General features: G+C 41.4%; 1 protein-coding gene across 17 annotated transcripts in view; it reads left to right on the forward strand.

Moving 5' to 3' along the window:
* LOC112545341 (uncharacterized) overlaps window positions 1–16,493 on the forward strand; it is a 233,204-nt gene extending 216,711 nt beyond the window's left edge. For 15 of the 17 annotated variants that reach the window (XR_016349531.1, XR_016349535.1, XR_016349532.1 and 12 more), the window contains one exon: window positions 1–16,493. This exon is cut by the window's left edge and continues 5,035 nt beyond it. The gene's annotated coding sequence lies outside the window, so the exon portion shown is untranslated. The other 2 variants (XR_016349523.1, XM_089778163.1) reach the window with 1 other exon arrangement.
* The last annotated feature ends 232 nt before the right edge of the window (window positions 16,494–16,725 follow it).

The following is a 16,725-nucleotide window of genomic DNA, read 5'->3' on the forward strand; positions in this document are numbered from 1 at the left end:
TCAATCTGGGCTCTTTCTGGCCCATCCATAATCAGCAATAAAGACTCTGAAGTTGGAATTTATGGGCAGAAATGGTAACTTACATATGATCTGGAACATAGGACAGCCCATTTTCTTGTAGCTGTGTTGCAGCTGTAGTGCTAACTGGAATAAGAAGTTACAATTTTGGTCATCAGAGAAAACACAAATGGCAAGGCATATATTCCAGGATCATGTCTAAGGAGCAAGTAGGCACAATTTATATCTATTTATTATCTAAACTGAGTACCTAAATTCCCATTCAACCTATGTTGAGCCAGGGTTAGCATGTTATATTCATGAATTGTATGATGGGAGGGTTATCACACACAATAAAATTGGTGGTGGGAATTTTATCGAGTTAGATAGAGTCGCCCCCAAAAGTTTGGGAGATACAATATTACGGATCACAACAGCTAATGAAATTCCCTGTGACCTCTTATTACAAAATACCAGAGCCATAACTGCACATTTTAGCACTATGGTGAGCAAAGGTGCTTATGCCTTCTACCCATTTTTTTTCTTAATGTTTTGCCCCATTTTTCCATCCCTACAGCTCTGCATCCTCAATGGCTATCCTGCTTGCCCCCCAACTCTAGTTGCAGATCTGAAGCTACAATTAAAGTGTACACATTGCAAAAACAGTGTTTCCCAAATGGTGTTCTGCGGAACCCCAGGGTTCCACGAAGTGAAAATAGGGATTCCGTGAGAAAATTCCATTACAACCTGAATTATTGTAATGAAATTGAATTTTCATTCATTTATGAATTTTATTGAAAACAATTTTCATTTGTGTTTGCTATGATAAGTGTCCTGTGTAATGCCAGCTTAGCCAGAGAATGGGGACAATGATGTTGCTACTCAGCATTGCACGCGCAGTCAGTAAAGGGTTCTGCGCAGTCAGTTGGGTTCCTCAAAATTCTTTCGAGTTCAAAAAGATTCCGTGGCCAAATAAAATTGGGAAACACTGTCCTAGGCAAAGATAACTAATAACTGAGATCTCAGGTTTATTCTCTTATTTCCTTTTACTGTGTTTTAAAAAAATCCCTTAATGCAGGTAAACACATATTATCATATTGCCTCTAAGGTATATTTGTAACTCATAGGGTGTATTTTCAAGCTTTTGTGTATAAACAGAGGAAGTTGTGACTATAGTTTTCAGTTTTCTTACTGAACTGATGCACTGATATCTAATGAACTGCTTTCAGATACCGAAAATGACCAGCCACAGTAGTCTCTCAATTTCTGCCGTATCCTAGCTCAGTGATATCTTCTCTTTCTTAGGCTTTGTCTACAATTAAATCATACTATAGTATGTAGCAGCATGGACATTCAGGTGCAGATAGTAGAGTTCCATGAGGGTGGCTGTGTTTGTGGAAGAAGAGTGCTTTTGTGATTAAGATACTGGATTGGAATTCAGGAATTCTAGATTCAATTTATGGCTCTTTTTCAAACTTCCTGAATCACTTTTGTCAAGTCACTTAATTCCTCTGAACCACGTTATCCATTTATAAAACAGGAAATTGTTCCTTTCTCTTTCATTTTGTCTGTGCTGTCTGTTTATATTCTAAGCTCTTTGTGGCTGGGACGTCAAACATTTTTATATAGTGCATAGCACAGTGGTGATCCGAATCCTTACTAGAGCTTTCAGGCATTGCAATTGTGGTATAACTAAGTAAATCGTATTGGACATGTGGATATGTGAAGTCTGCAATTGCAGTGTGTGATTGCAGTTCGAGTAGACACACTCAAACAATCTTTAATCTTGCTAGCTCTGGTCTCAGAGTGGTAAAGCTGTGACACCACATACTTCAGCATGGACTATCCCTGTAAGTAATTACCAAGGATTCTGGGCAGGCTTGTACAGTTTCCTCGGAAGTATGTGCTTCTACAGCATTTCTTCTCTGAGACTAGCTAGGATAAAACTAATTTGGGTATGTCTTCTTGAGCTGCAGTAATCTCAGTGTTACTGCATTGCATGTCCACTACAACTTATTTATACAGGTAGTCCCCAGGTTACATGGATCCGACTTACATCGGATCCCTACTTACAAACGGGGTGAGGCAACCCCGCACTAGCTGCTTCCCCCCAGCAGCCCAGGGAGACGCGAAGCTAGCACCCCCCACTCCCTCAGCAGACCAGGGAGACGCGGAGCGGCTTTTCTCAGCAGACACCTCAGCTTGAGAATAAAGGACTGAGGGAAGTGAGGTGTGGGAGAATAAAACTGAGCTCTGGAGAAATGTTTGGCTAGAGTTTCCCCTACAATATGTACCAGTTCCGACTTACATACAAATTCAACTTAAGAACAAACCTACAGTCCCTATCTTGTACGTAACCCGGGGACTGCCTGTACTATGAGAATCCTTACAGGCTCCAACAAGGAGGATATACCTTGTATTAATAAAGTCTTAGGGTGTATCTAGACTACAGGGTTTTTTTGAAAAAACTTCCCCTGCATCTAGACTGCTGCCACATTCTTTCGAAAGTAAATTGAAAGAACACGGCAGTTTTTTCGACCGCAGAAAATCTCGTTTTACGAGGAAGAACACCTTTTTTCAAAACTGCTTTTTCGAAAAAAGGCGTCATGTAATGCAAACTGTGCTTTTTCAAAAGAGAGCATCCAGACTGCCTGGGTGCTCTCTTTTGAAAAAGTCCTTGCTTTTTTGAAAATACTGGTTGTAGTCTAGATGCTCTTTTTCAAAAGAGGCTTGCAGTCTAGACATAGCCTTTAGGGTGCATCAACATAACAGGGCTTAACTTGAAATAAGCTATGCAAATTGAGCTGTGTCAATTGAGTAGTTTATTTCAAAATAGCTTATTTTGAAATTGGGAGCATCTACACAGCATTTATTTCAAACTGGAGCACTCTTTCTCTGACTTCCCTTACTCCTCGTACAATGAGGGTTGCAGGAGTCGGAGTAAGAATTCCTCCAGCTTGACAGTATTTCAACATTATTTCAAAATAACAGCCTGCTGTGTTAGACGCAGACTAAGTTATTTCGGAGTAGCGTTAGTTATTTTGAAATAATGTTGCTGTGTATATGTACCCTTAGATTCTATATATTTGACTTATTAGACAAACTTTACCACAAAATATTTCCTAACATCTCTCATTTAAAAAAAAAAGAATAAAAAAACCTTGTTCACTCTGATAATGAAATATGCATGTGGTTTTAGTTCGCATGATTCTGATCCCATTGTGATCTAGGCCACAGGAAGGACATGCTGTATCTCATAGAATACTAGAATATTAGAACTGGAAGGGACCCTGAGAGGTCATCAAGTCCAGTCTCTTGTCCTCACAGCAGGACCAAGCATCATTCTAGTTCTTCCCTGATATGCCTATCCAATCCGCTCTTAAATATCTCGAGTGATGGAGATTTCTCAACCTAGACAATTTATTCCAGTGTTTAACCACCCTGACCATTATGAAGCTCTAGGAAAGACTCTATTTTCACATAATAAAATTGTCAAGGCAAGGGATTCCCACCAACCACAGAAGAACTCTTTGTACTGAAAGGAGTTGCCTGTTCTACTCTTCTTTTTCTCTCTGCTAGCGATGTGAAAGGTTAACCGGTTGACCAGTAAGCATCACCTATAATGGATGATGCTTACTGGTTCTGGTTAACTGGTGGGAACTGGAGCAGTTCCTCCTCCCCACCCCCACCCTGGGTGTGTCACAGGCAGGGGCTGCTCTATCTGTCCAAAGCAGCCCCTGACTGCAGTGGATTCTGGCACATCATAGGCAGGGGCTGCTCTGGCTGGGCTAAACAGCCCTTGCCTGCAGCAGGGGGGAGGTTCATCACCACCCGCCTTTAATTAGTTAACCAGTTAAACATCATGTTTAACTGATTAACCAGTCAATTAGGATTTTACATTCCTACTCTCTACCTTTATTTTTTTCCTGTCTCCTACTTTTTCTCTAATTTACTTCCTGTCTCTAAAACTCACCATTATTATGATCTATTTTTGCTGTGATATATTTTTCCTCCTCATACTTATAAATAGGCAATGCTCTCATTCTGCATGTTTTCTCATGCTCTCTTTCTTCCTTTGTTTACACTTACCTAACAATTTGAAAATAGGAAAGAAAATACATAGCAGATTTAGTGGAAAATCTGGCATTTTGCATTTAGGGAAGAACTTCAACCTACAAATTTCAAAAGGACTAGTTGGAAGTACTACATATTAACTATAGGTTCATTCCTGCAAAGATTTACACATATGGATAAAAATACTTGCACATGCAAGTGTTGGTAGGATTGGACTCTGCATTCTAATATTTTATAAATACATTAGAAGCAAGAGGAAGACCAAGGACAGGGTAGGCCCACTGGTCAGTGAGGAGGGAGAAAAAGTAACAGGAAACTTGGAAATGGCAGAGATGCTTAATGACTTCTTTGTTTCGGTCATCACCGAGAAGTCTGAAGGAACGCCTAACATAGTGAATGCTAGTGGGAAGGGGGTAGATTTAGAAGATAAAATAAAAAAATAACAAATTAAAAATCACCTAGAAAAGTCAGATGCCTGCAAGTCACCAGGGTCTGATGAAATGCATCCTAGAATACTCAAGGAGCTGATAGAGGAGGTATCTGAGCCTCTAGCTATCATCTTTGGAAAATCATGGGAGACAGAAGAGAGTCCTGAAGACTGGAAAAGGGCAAATATAGTGCCCATTTATAAAAAGGGAAATAAGAACAACCCAGGAAACTACAGACCCGTTAGTTTAACTTCTGTGCCAGGGAAGATAATGGAGCAAGTAATTAAGGAAATCATCTATAAATGCTTGGAAGGTGGCAAGGTGATAGGGAAGAGCCAGCATCGATTTGTAAAGAATAAATCATGTCAAACCAATCTGATAGCTTTCTTTGATAGGATAACAAGTCTTGTGGATAAGGGAGAAGCGGTGGATGTGGTATACCTAGACTTTAGTAAGGCATTTGATACGGTCTTGCATTTGATACGGTCTAGTTTATTCTTATCAATAAACTAGGCAAATACAACTTAGATGGGGCTACTATAAGGTGGGTGCATAACTGACTGGATAACCGTACTCAGAGAGTAGTTATTAATGATTCACAATCCTGCTGAAAAGATATAATAAGTGGGGTTCCGCAGGGATCTGTTTTGGGACTGGCTATGTTCGATATCTTCATCAACGATTTAGATATTGTCATAGAAAGTATGCTTATTACGTTTGTTAAGCTGGGAGGCGTTTCGACTGCTCTGGAGGATAGGATCATAATTCAAAATGATCTGGACAAATTGGAGAAATGGTCTGAGGTAAACAGGATGAAGTTTAATAAAGACAAATGCAAAGTGCTCCACTTAGGAAACAATCAGTTTCACACATACAGAATGGGAAGCAACTGTCAAGGAAGGAGTACAGCAGAAAGGGATCTAGGGGTTATAGTGGACAACAAGCTGAATATGATTCAGCAGTGTGATGCTGTTGCAAAAAAAGCAAACATGATTCTGGGAAGCATTAACAGGTGTGTTGTGAGCAAGATACGAGAAGTCATTCTTCCGCTCTACTCTGCGCTGGGTAGGCCTCAGTTGAAGTATTGTGTCCAGTTATGGGCACCGCATTTGAAGAAAGATGTGGAGAAATTGGAGAGGGTCCAAAGAAGAGCAAAAAGAATGACTAAAGGTCTAGAGAACATGACCTATGAAGGTAGGCTGAAAGAATTGGGTTTGTTTAGAAAAGAGAAGACTCAGGAGGGGGGGAAGCGGGACACATGATAGCCGTTTTCAGATATCTAAAAGGGTGTCATAAAGAGGAGGGAGAAAACTTGTTCATTTTGACCTCTGAGGATAGAACAAGAGGCAATGGGCTTAAACTGCAGCGAGGGAGGTTTAGGCTGGACATTAGGAAAAAGTTCCTAACTGTCAGGGTAGTCAAACACTGGAATAAATTACCCAGGGAGATTGTGGAATCCCAATCTCTGGAGATATTTAAGAGTAGGTTAGATAAATGGCTATCAAGGATGGTCTAGACAGTATTTGGTCCTGCCATGGGGGCAGCGGACTGGACTCGATGACCTCTCGAGGTCCTTCCAGTCCTAGTATTCTATGATTCTGTGATTAACAGAACACTTGTTAAATAGTGACACTGGGCATTTTGTTAGAGCGGAGATAATTGTTACTTGTCTAAATTTGATGTTGCTTGCATACTGGAAGCCTAGACTGCTTTGGAATGATTATAAGCTCGCATTTCTTATAAATGTTTATAATGATGACATAAATGCAGAGCTATGATGCCAGGTTAGCACAGTTATCATAGGCAGATGTTAGACCACATCTTCTTAACTTTCTGGAAGATCGATGCTGCAGCAGTCGATCTTCCGGTCTTTGATTTAATGGTTCTAACAAAGACCTGCTAAATCAAATGCTGAGGGCACCCTCAGTGATGCCGAAACTCCTGCTCCTTGCAAGAATAAAGGAAGTTGACGGGAGCTGTTCTGCTCTCGACCTTCTGCTGTGAGGATGGCACTGAAACTTGGCTTAAGGTACATCGACTCTAGCTACGTTGCTTACCTTAAGCTGACCTTCAGCTGTACTGTATTCCTGGCCTTAGATCAGTGGTTCTCAACTTATTTGCCATTAGAAGCCACTTAGGCTACTTTTCAAGGTAAGGATGCATTGTAAACGCACCCATAGACAGCTATCTATGTGGTATATAGGCCGCATCCACACAATATACATACTACCTTATGGCCCTGCGGATGTCACGTGGGCCACAAGTAGTTACGTTAGAACATTGTATGTTAATTGTACACCTTGATTATAAACTTGATTATCAGGAGGCTAGGAGAGTTGCTGCTAGTGTTTGCCAACCCTGTGATAAGGATTGATGTATGGAATTTAAAATATCATAGATGTTAGAAATAGAAATGCCTATTGGATCATACAGACAATTTTCTTGGCAATGCATGTACTCTGTAGAATATTTTCTATTGTTTTTTCCACTGTAATTACAAATACTGTTTTTTATCTCTTCCCTGAGGAGTCTGTTCCACAGCCATGCAGACCTCACTGGCAAGATCATTTTTCCAGATACTCAGCCTACACTTCCCATTTTTTGAGTACTTTTTACTGTTTTACTTTCTATAACTTTGGGAGCACTTTAAGATAAGCTGAAAAAAGCCATTCTTATTTCTGAATAAACGTGTTCACATTAGCAATATAACTGCTCATAAATATATACTGATGTAACTGGAAAAATCTCCCATGTAGATGAGCCTTTAGAGCAGGGGTGGGCAAATACCAGCCTGCAGGCCAGATCTGGTCCACCAGGGTTAGACCTGGTGGGCCTCATACTGCTGTATTTACTGCATCTACACCGGTACAGGGATAACAACTCTCATTGTCCACAGATCGCCATTCCCAGTCAATAGGAGTTGTGATCACCCAGACCTGCAGTGGTGCAGGTAAATACAGATACATAATGGGAAACGATTCTCTAGGAAGGAGAACTGCAGAAAAGGATGTAAGGGTCATACTGGACCACAAGCTAAATAGGAGTTAACAGTGTGACACCGTTGCAAAAAAAACCCAAACATGATTCTAGGAGATATTAAGAGGACTGTTGTGAACAAGATACGAGAAGTCATTCTTCTGCTCTGCTGTGCACTGATTAGGCCTCAGTTGGAGTATCAGGTCTAGTTCTGGGCACCACAATTCAAGAAAGATGTAGAGAAATTGGAAAAGGTTCAGAGAAGAGCAACAAAAATTATTAAAGATCTAGAAAACATGAGCTGTGAGGGAAGACTGAAAGAATTGGGCTTGTTTAGTTTAGAAAAGAGAAGACTGAGAGGGGACATGATAGCGGTTTTCAAGTACCTAAAAGGGTGTTACAAGGAGGAGGGAGAAAAATTATTCTCCGTGGCCTCTGAGAATAGGAAAAGAAGCAATGGGCTTAAATTGCAGCAAGGGAGGTTTAGGTTGGAAAAACACTAGGAAAAACTTCCAAACTGTCAGGGTGATTAAACACTAGAATAAATTGCCTAAGGAGGTTGTGAAATCTCCATCACTGGAGATATTTAAGAGCAGGTTGGATAGACATCGATCAGGGATGACCTAGACAGTGTTTGGTCCTGACATGAGGGCAGGGGACTGGACTTGATGACCTCTCGAAGTCCTGTCCAGCTCTTGTATTCTGTGAGATATAGCATCAGCGGCCTACCAAGAGCTAACCCTGGTGAACCATCACTGTTTTATTGCCCACCCTTTCCTTAGAGTACATGTACACTGGGAATATTTGAACCCATAATTCTCCATCAGTGAAAGCTGTAATGTAAACAAAACTGCAGGTGTAGAAGATGATAAAGAAAAACAATTTTGAATGAAAAAGGTATACTCTAAGTCACATAATACCCTGAGCAATATCAGCCAACCCAGCTATTTATATGTGTTCACATTTTCCAAGTATCCCCTCAACCTACTTCTAATTTTTACAAAGTCACTTCTCTTTCTAATTGTTCTTTGTTTTCATTTTTTCTCTTATTGAGGATAGGCTTTAGAATTTTAGTTTGTTTTATGGCTATACAGAGAACTAACTCCAAGCTGCTTTGCTACCAGCAGGATTAGGTACCCACTCAGTGTTTTGTTCATAAAAACTAAAGGACTGGCTCCATAATAAATGACTCCCCCTCCTCCCCAAAAAAACTCTTATAAAGTGGCCATAGGATCCATGAAGCATAATTGAGTAGGGTACATCTAGAAGTGCATGCTGGTTTGGGTGACGAGAGAGGCTAGGCTAGGTAGACTAAAGAACGTACAAGATTATAGGTAAATAGATGAAAGGTGTGTGAGAATCAGATTGTATAACTGAATGGGAAAGTGAATGAAAGATTATGTGATTGGGTGAGTGAGTGATTAGGAGAATATGTGCGTGGGCGTTTAATTAGTTTGGCAAGGGAGAGACTGTAGGAGTGGGTGAATGGATGGGCAAGTATGCAACTAAACCGTTGAACCAATTTTATTAGCATTCTCCATGGTGCAGCTCTGCAATGACACATAGAAACAGAAGAGAACGGGAAATGTTTGGCAGTACTCCAGGCACACTAGGCAAGATCAGATTGGCTAACTTCATGACAGGGCTAGCATGGTTAGAAGACAGAGCTAAGAATCAAAAGACTTGAGTTGTGTTTTCCACTCCATCTCTGACTCATTGTGCAGTTTTAGACAAGTCACTTATCCTCTCATAGCCTTAGTTTCCCCCTAACTTATATCAAATGGACATAATCTCCAACTTTGTATAATGATTTGCAATTTTTTGATGAAAGATTTTGTTGAAGTGTATACAACAGTACTGATTATCTCTTATATGGCCATGGTGCAATAACAAGGTGGCACAATGAGTCCAATATTTTAAAATTGGTATTATCTGTAGTACTGTAGGTGTACCTGGAGACCTACAGTAGAGACTGTGTAAAAATTCTCCCAGTACTGAACATGGGAGGGATTGATAAATCAAATCTGTGCATTCCTGCTGTATCCTTTGCTCTCAGATATCAAACTCATGAGATGTCAGCAAGGATGCAATAATTTTCCAAAATTCAAAACTGTCCTTTTTCAATTAAGTAGGCTTTGAATTTTCAAAATCTTTTTTAATAAACCTATAAAATTGTTTTGATCTTTATTGCATCTGCAGTAATACTGGAAATAGTTTACTGTGACTAATAATAGTAGTTGTTCTTAATTCACCATGGCACAGTTACAGACCTAGCTGTGACCTTCCCAGGCCAGCTACAATTGAGCTATTGTTAAAGTGATTGCTGTGCTATCCTGTTAAGTTATATTAAGCTGTGCAGAGTACATTTTCAATTTTTAGTGTAATAAAGCTGAGACCTTTTGAACCTTAAATGGAGGTGAATGAATGCTGTGGGAAGTCATAGGCTTTGTCTTAATTGCCAAAGGGGTGTGTGTTTACTATGGCATAATTAATGCACATTAGCTGTCTCACTATAAATCCTAGTGGAGACAAGGTACCATTGTTTTTACCAGGAGATAGATAGGCAAAAATTAGTGCTACCTTGTGGTACAAACTACAGTGTTTTGAATCCATTAGGGTTATGCTACAAGGAAGCTAATGAATGTTGGGTATTTTTCTGTTAAAAAAAAACATCCTTTTTGCCATGAAGACACAGCCAGGTAGAAGTTTGTACTTAATACATTTAGTCTGCTATAGAACTTTTGTTATCAGTACTATTTTAAGAAGTCCTCGGCCATTTAATATTTGGTGTCTGGTAGTATGCAGTTTGCCACAATCATTTGGAATTTCACAATGACAGTGGATACAAAACTCTGATTTCCTGTTCCTAAAGCACATGTCTCTATCTCTTAAGATTAGAGGAATCTGTATTAGCATTATAAGGTCTTTGACAGATAGATTAGCAGTTTTTATTCTTTCCACTAGATAGTCTTATAGGTTAGCCAGTTCATTCTAATATAGGTGTTTTTGGTGAGGTTTACATCAGCCCTGATTATTGTAATCCATGCTGAGTTCTTTAAGCATTGGAAGAGGTTGGCGGTTCAAAAAAGTTGTTGTAAGGTGAACATTATAGATAGGACCCTTCCAAATTTATGGCCATGAAGAATACATCATAGATCACATCATAGATCCCCATGAAATCTGAGCTTTTATATACTTTTACTCTATACTATACTATACATTTCATGAGGGAGACCATTATTTCTCAAACTGGGATCCCAACCCAAAAGGGGTTGGGGTGGGTTGCAAGGCTAATGCAGAGAGGTTATGGTATTACCACCTTTACTTCTGTGCTGCCTTCAGAGCTGCGTGGACAGAGCGCCGCGGCCGTTGGCTGGGTTCCCAGCTCTAAAGGCAGTGCTGCTGCCTGCAACAACATAAAGGCAGAAATACTGCAACCCTCCTACAATAGTTTGCAACTCCCTCCTTCCCCTCCCCCCCATCTTCCCGATTCCCTTTTGGGTTGGAACCCACACAGTTACAGTACTGTAAAATTTCAGATTTAAGTATCTGAAACTGTGACATTTACTGTTTATAAAATCCTTTGACCATGAAATTGACCAAAATACATCATGAATTTGGTAAAGCCATAATTATCAAACTATATATTGTTTTATTATTGCTGAATATCAGCCTTCTCCTCTAATGCTAGCCCACCCCTTTGTACCACCTGAACCTTGTATTTAAACAGCATGATCTGGTAGAAAATTAAAATTCTTCCTATCAGCCCCTAAAATAGGGTTATTTTTGTATCCTGGCAAAACTAACAGGATGTTCCCTGATACTCTTGGAAGTCTCCTTATCCACAACAGGAAATATGGCCAATCTTGAATGATATGGAGATCACCCATTGTAAAAGTCTACTTCAAAACTCAAAGGCAACTTGTATAGTAACCAATATTTTATGTTGTACTCTGGGACAAAGCCAGAAATCATTTACTTTAACTAAATGGAAATGTCATACTGTTACTGCTTTTATTGTTGAACACTATAGTGAGCTGAGAAGCCAAGGGTGTGCAGAAATAATGGTTTAGTATAAGTTGATATGTCTACACTACAGAGGAAGATCGAAGATGCAGCTGTCAATCTTCCGGGGTTCAAATTAGCAGTATAGTCAAGACAGCTAGTTCAAAGTGAGAGGGGCATTCTGGTTGATGCCAGTGACCCTGCTTTCATGGGGAGTAAGGGAAGTCGAAGGAAGAGTGTTCTTCCTTCAACTTCCTGCAGTATAGACAGTGCCAAAAGCCGAGTTAGGCAACTTTGACTCCAGTTACGCAGTTAACATAGCTGAAGTTGAGTATCTTAATTTGACTTTGTCCTGTAGTGTAGACATACCATTATGTGTTGATGAGTAGACTTACAAGGCCTAACCCTGCAATTTTTAGACCGAATATCCATAGGTTTCTGTGGGAGTTTTTTCTGTGCTCTAAGGAGTGCAGGAATGGGATTGATGGGCCAAATGTTCTGTCCTTAGTTACAATCAGTGGGATTGCATGTGTGCTTTTCGTTAACTAAGAGGAAAAAATCCTGCTTGCTGTCATGTGTAATCTTAAACATGAGAAGAGCGATCTCAAGAGTGTTCTGGTAGGGGTGTATGTGTGTGTCTTCAATAGGAGGTGTATAGTTTTGAGTTGGTGCAGGTTTAGAGAAAACAAACCCAGAGTTTTAACTTCTGTTTTGTCTAGTGATGTTTGTCTTTGCCAGTGACAGAGTTTACAAAATATTGCAATAAGCATGCCTCATCTTTTGCCATTTTTCCGCATATGGGTGTGTGCTTCCTTTTCATCATGGTTTTATTTTTTGTGTAGCTACTCCTTCTATTTTAAGAATAAGAAATGAACTTTAGACTGTGTGTGTAGGGGAGAGGGAACATTTCATAAACATTGTGGTTTTGAACCCTCTAATCTTTTACTACCTGTAGGTGCAGGTGATTGCCAGGAAAGAACTGAGAGGCTCTGACTTTTCCAAGGCACAGGATTATGCAATGGAGAAGAATATTTTAGAATCTAAAGAGAGAGTTCAGAACATCATGGTCAGAAGGTGCGTTGCTCAGAAATTGATCCCTCCTTTTTAGTATTTTTTGTTTGATCATTCCGAGGTAGAATGCCTATCACATAGGTTTTTGCTTTAAATATGAAACTGAAGTGCATGGTCTGCTGTTTATTTTTCATTGCCTGTTTTAGCTATATATACAGTGTATTTAGTTTGTGGAGCTTGTGGTTCCTAACCTCTTGGCTTGTTTCTTTGTGCGTGCAACATGCTTAAGAGAAAGTAAAGGAGAAACATTCGATTGATCTAAGAGCAAGGAAGCAATTATATGTTGTCAGTTGTATTAACTGTGTAATGCTGAGATAGCGTCTGTTGAAAAACAACCAGACAGTTAAAGAAGAAGTCCGAAATATTTTTAGCATATTGAAACTGTTTAAAATGCTGAAAGCGGGGGGAAGAGGGGGAAGAGTGTATGAGGAGGAGAGAAATACAGCATCGTTCCCATGTGATTCTGTGGTTTAGTTTTTTTCAGAGATACTCTTATTTCTTTTTTTTCTTTATAAGATCAGTCACATGTTTCAGTGGCAATTGCTGTCTTACACTATGGGTACGTCTAGACTACAGGCTTTTGTCGACAGAAGCTTTGTCGACAGATACTGTCGACAAAGCCTCTGTTGAAAAAGAGCGTCTAGACTACAGACAGTTATGTCGAAAAAGCAAGCTGCTTTTTCAAAAGAGAGTGAAAAAGCACAGTATGGATGCAATAGTGCCTTTTTTCGACATAACTCTGTTGACATAACGCAGCGGTAGTGTAGACGCAGGTATAGTTTTGTCAACAAAAGTGGACTTTTGTCGACAAAACCCTGTAGTCTAGACACACCCTATAACTGCATATAGAATGTCTCATTTGCCATCATAGTAAAACCAGTACATCTAATAAAACTGTGAACTTCTCTCTCACCCATTTAGGGGGTATGAAACATTTTTCACACTTTAATATGTTAGGATTCATGGCATCCCTGTGAAGTAGGTAAGAATGTGTATTATTCTTGTTTTGTAGAAGGGGAACTCAGTGCACTTAGCATTCCATTCTAATTTGAAAAGCAATTCGGAATAGCTTTTGATTTCATTAACAAAAATAAGATCTTACTATTCTTTTTTTATCCCTGTTGGCTCCATGGAGCCAACTAAGTATGGCTATGTCTATACAGGAATCAGAGATGTGATTGTAGCATATATAAATATTTCCAATCTAGCTTTGATCTACATAGCATGAATAACAATAGCAGTGAAGTCTCACTAGCACAGGCTAGCTACCCGAATTCTGTCCAGGGTCTCAGGCAGGCTTGTATAGCCTGTGTTGATACCTGTATTGCCACCCCTTCGCTCGATTGATACTAAATCAAAGGTAAGTTGGGTATATCTACATGTGCTGCAGATAGATATACTCCATTTATGAATGCAAGAATCTTTTTCAGCTGATGCATCAAGAGAATTGTAAACAGATGAATCCTGAGAGATGCCTGGTATTTTCCTCTCCCATCAAAGTAAATAGTTTTTAGAGGGCACTCTAGGGCCTTTTAGAGTTTGGTCCTCAATTATAGTTGCAGGTCAGATCATAGCCTCTGAAATTCCCATGTAGACTAAAGAATTGTGTCTGAGGTAATCCGCTGCCGACCAAGTAACCCTACTGAAAACTACCCCCAATCCTTACACAGTCATTTTAATGGACGCAGCCATGTTCTCGCTTGAGAATTGTGAAGTAAACCAGTTTCAAAACTTGGAGATAACAATTATAAATTTTCATCAATGACCAATTTGTCTTGCAAAAGTTTTATTATGGAAGATTATGCCTAGGATGACCATAATTCCCTGTGCTGAATATGAGTAAAATTACTCATTCAGGCAAGTTCAGTGGCAATGAATCAGAACTATGCAATACAGATGTTCAAATGACCATCAAGTTGACTGAGACCCTGTTAAAAATACTGCATAGTCGGATTATTTTTATTTACCTTACGTTTAAGGCTTTAGGGTCCACACAGAGAGAGGTGACACAAACACACTGCCATATATCTTCCTCATATTGACAGACTGGACTCTCCCTCCCTGGTGCTCTCCTCCCTCCAGCCCTGTCTGTGCCCCTTGAACAGTCATGCCCCTCCTGGTACTTGGAGCCATGTCTTCCCAAGGTCATATTCCTCCCTCTCCCCCCCCATGATTTCTGTCAGAATGTGACCAGAAGCAGCCTTTCAGCATTGTGCTTCCACTTCCCCTTTGCCCATTCCTTGTGGCTGGAATCAGCTTGTCCCAGTGTTAAAAGGCATCTAACACCTCTAGGCTTCTTCTGGACACTGACATAACCCAGCTGCCTCCTGGCTACAACGTGAAGAGGCAGGGGTTAAGCCCAAGAATACATTGTGTACCAAGGCCCAGAGAACTTGACTGCAGGGGCTTCAGCGAATCTGGACAGAGAGGTGGCTGAGCAGGTAGCCTAGAGTAGCCCCGTGCTCCCTGGGAGCAGGACTGGAGGAAGGGGTGAAGAAGGTGCTAAGCCTCTGTGCAGCGGTCTTCTGTGAAGCCTGTAGGGTAATGGGGCAGACAGGCTGAAAATCGCTTCCTTTCTGCTACTCCAGAGCTTAGGTGAGGGGCAGAGAGACTTCCCTAGGTCAGCACTGTTTGGGATTTTGGCGCACACAGGACTCAGCTTCTCCTGTGCCGAAGAGTCTTGGGAGTTCCCAGGATGCCAGCCTAGCCAGAGACAGTGAGGGGAAAAGTAACCTGCCAGCCAGGCTATTGATGAGATGAGTACTCCAACCAGGGGTTGGGTTCTTCACATAGTGCTAGGAGGGGGGATGCACCCTGCCAGCGGAAAATATGGAGGGGCAGTGGAACTGAGGGGAGATGAAGGGACAAAGTAGGGAGAGGACAGCAAGAAGAAGCATGTAAAGGGTCGATGGCTAGGCAACGGAAGCAATATGTAATCAGCTGCTGCCTGGCGCCTGCCTGCCGCACCACCACCGTGCACAGCCAGTGCTGTCTGTCAATGGAACAGGCAGCAGGGCCTTGCTGGCCAAGAGCCAGCACAAGAGCAGCCAGCTCCACTAGCTGCAGTTTTGTCCTGCCACCAACGTTACACACCCAAGCACATTGTCGGCCACTAGACCTACCTCACTCACTGCTGGAGGCGGACAACTGATGAGCTGAGATCCAACTAGCAGCAGGACCCAGCAGTATAGTTGCGGGAGGAGGAAGACAAAAAATGTGGGAGAATTTGCCTTTTTTTTAAGAATGTCAGGACAGCCTAAAAAATAAAGCAATATGTGTAAACCTAATGAACACTGGAAACCCACCAGAAATGGTTATTTGTATCTAAGGGTATGTCTACACTGCAACACTATTTCAAAATAACTAGTGCTATTCCAAAATAACTTAGTCCGTGTCTACATAGCAGGCAGTTATTTTGAAATAGTGTCAAAATACTATCAAGCTGGAGGACTTCTTACTCCGACTCCTGTAACCTTCATTGTACAAGGAGTAAGGGAAGTTGGAGGAAGAGTGCTCTATTTAGAAATAAGTGCTGTGTTATTTCTCCCAATTTCGAAATAAGCTACACAATTGACGTAGCTCAATTTCTGTAGCTTATTTTGGTAGATGCACCCTAAGAGCTTGTTTACAAAGAGCAGTACAGGCAGTCCCCGGGTTACGTACAAGATAGGGACTGTAGGTTTGTTCTTAAGTTGAATCTGTATGTAAGTCGGAACTGGCATCCAGATTCAGCCGCTGAATCTGGACACCAGTTCTGACTTACATACAGATTCAACTTAAGAACCCCAGGCGTCCCCAAGTCAGCAGCGGCTGAATCAGGACTCCTGGGGCAGAGTAGCTGGGGTGCTGCCGGGTTGGTCCAGTAGCGCCAAGGAGCGGTGCTGCGGGACCAACCGGCAGCGCCCCACCTGCTCTACCACAGGCCCCGGGCTTTGCTCCACATCTCCCTGGTCTGCTAAGGGGGGCACTAGCTGTGTCCCCCCCAGCAGACCAGAGAGACGTGGAGCAAAGCGGCGGAGGACCCGGGGCCGGACCCACGGCCGCTTCCAGATCAGCTGGAAGCGCCGCGGGTCCGGCCGGGTCCTGCGCAGCTTTGCTCAGCGTCTCCCTGGTCTGCAGACCAGAGAGACGCGGAGCAAAGCGGCGGAGGACCCGGGGCCGGACCCGCGGCGCT

Source organism: Pelodiscus sinensis, chromosome 1, assembly GCF_052426305.1.
Source record: "Pelodiscus sinensis isolate ZL-2025 chromosome 1, ASM5242630v1, whole genome shotgun sequence".
Classification (NCBI taxonomy): Eukaryota; Metazoa; Chordata; order Testudines; family Trionychidae; genus Pelodiscus; species Pelodiscus sinensis.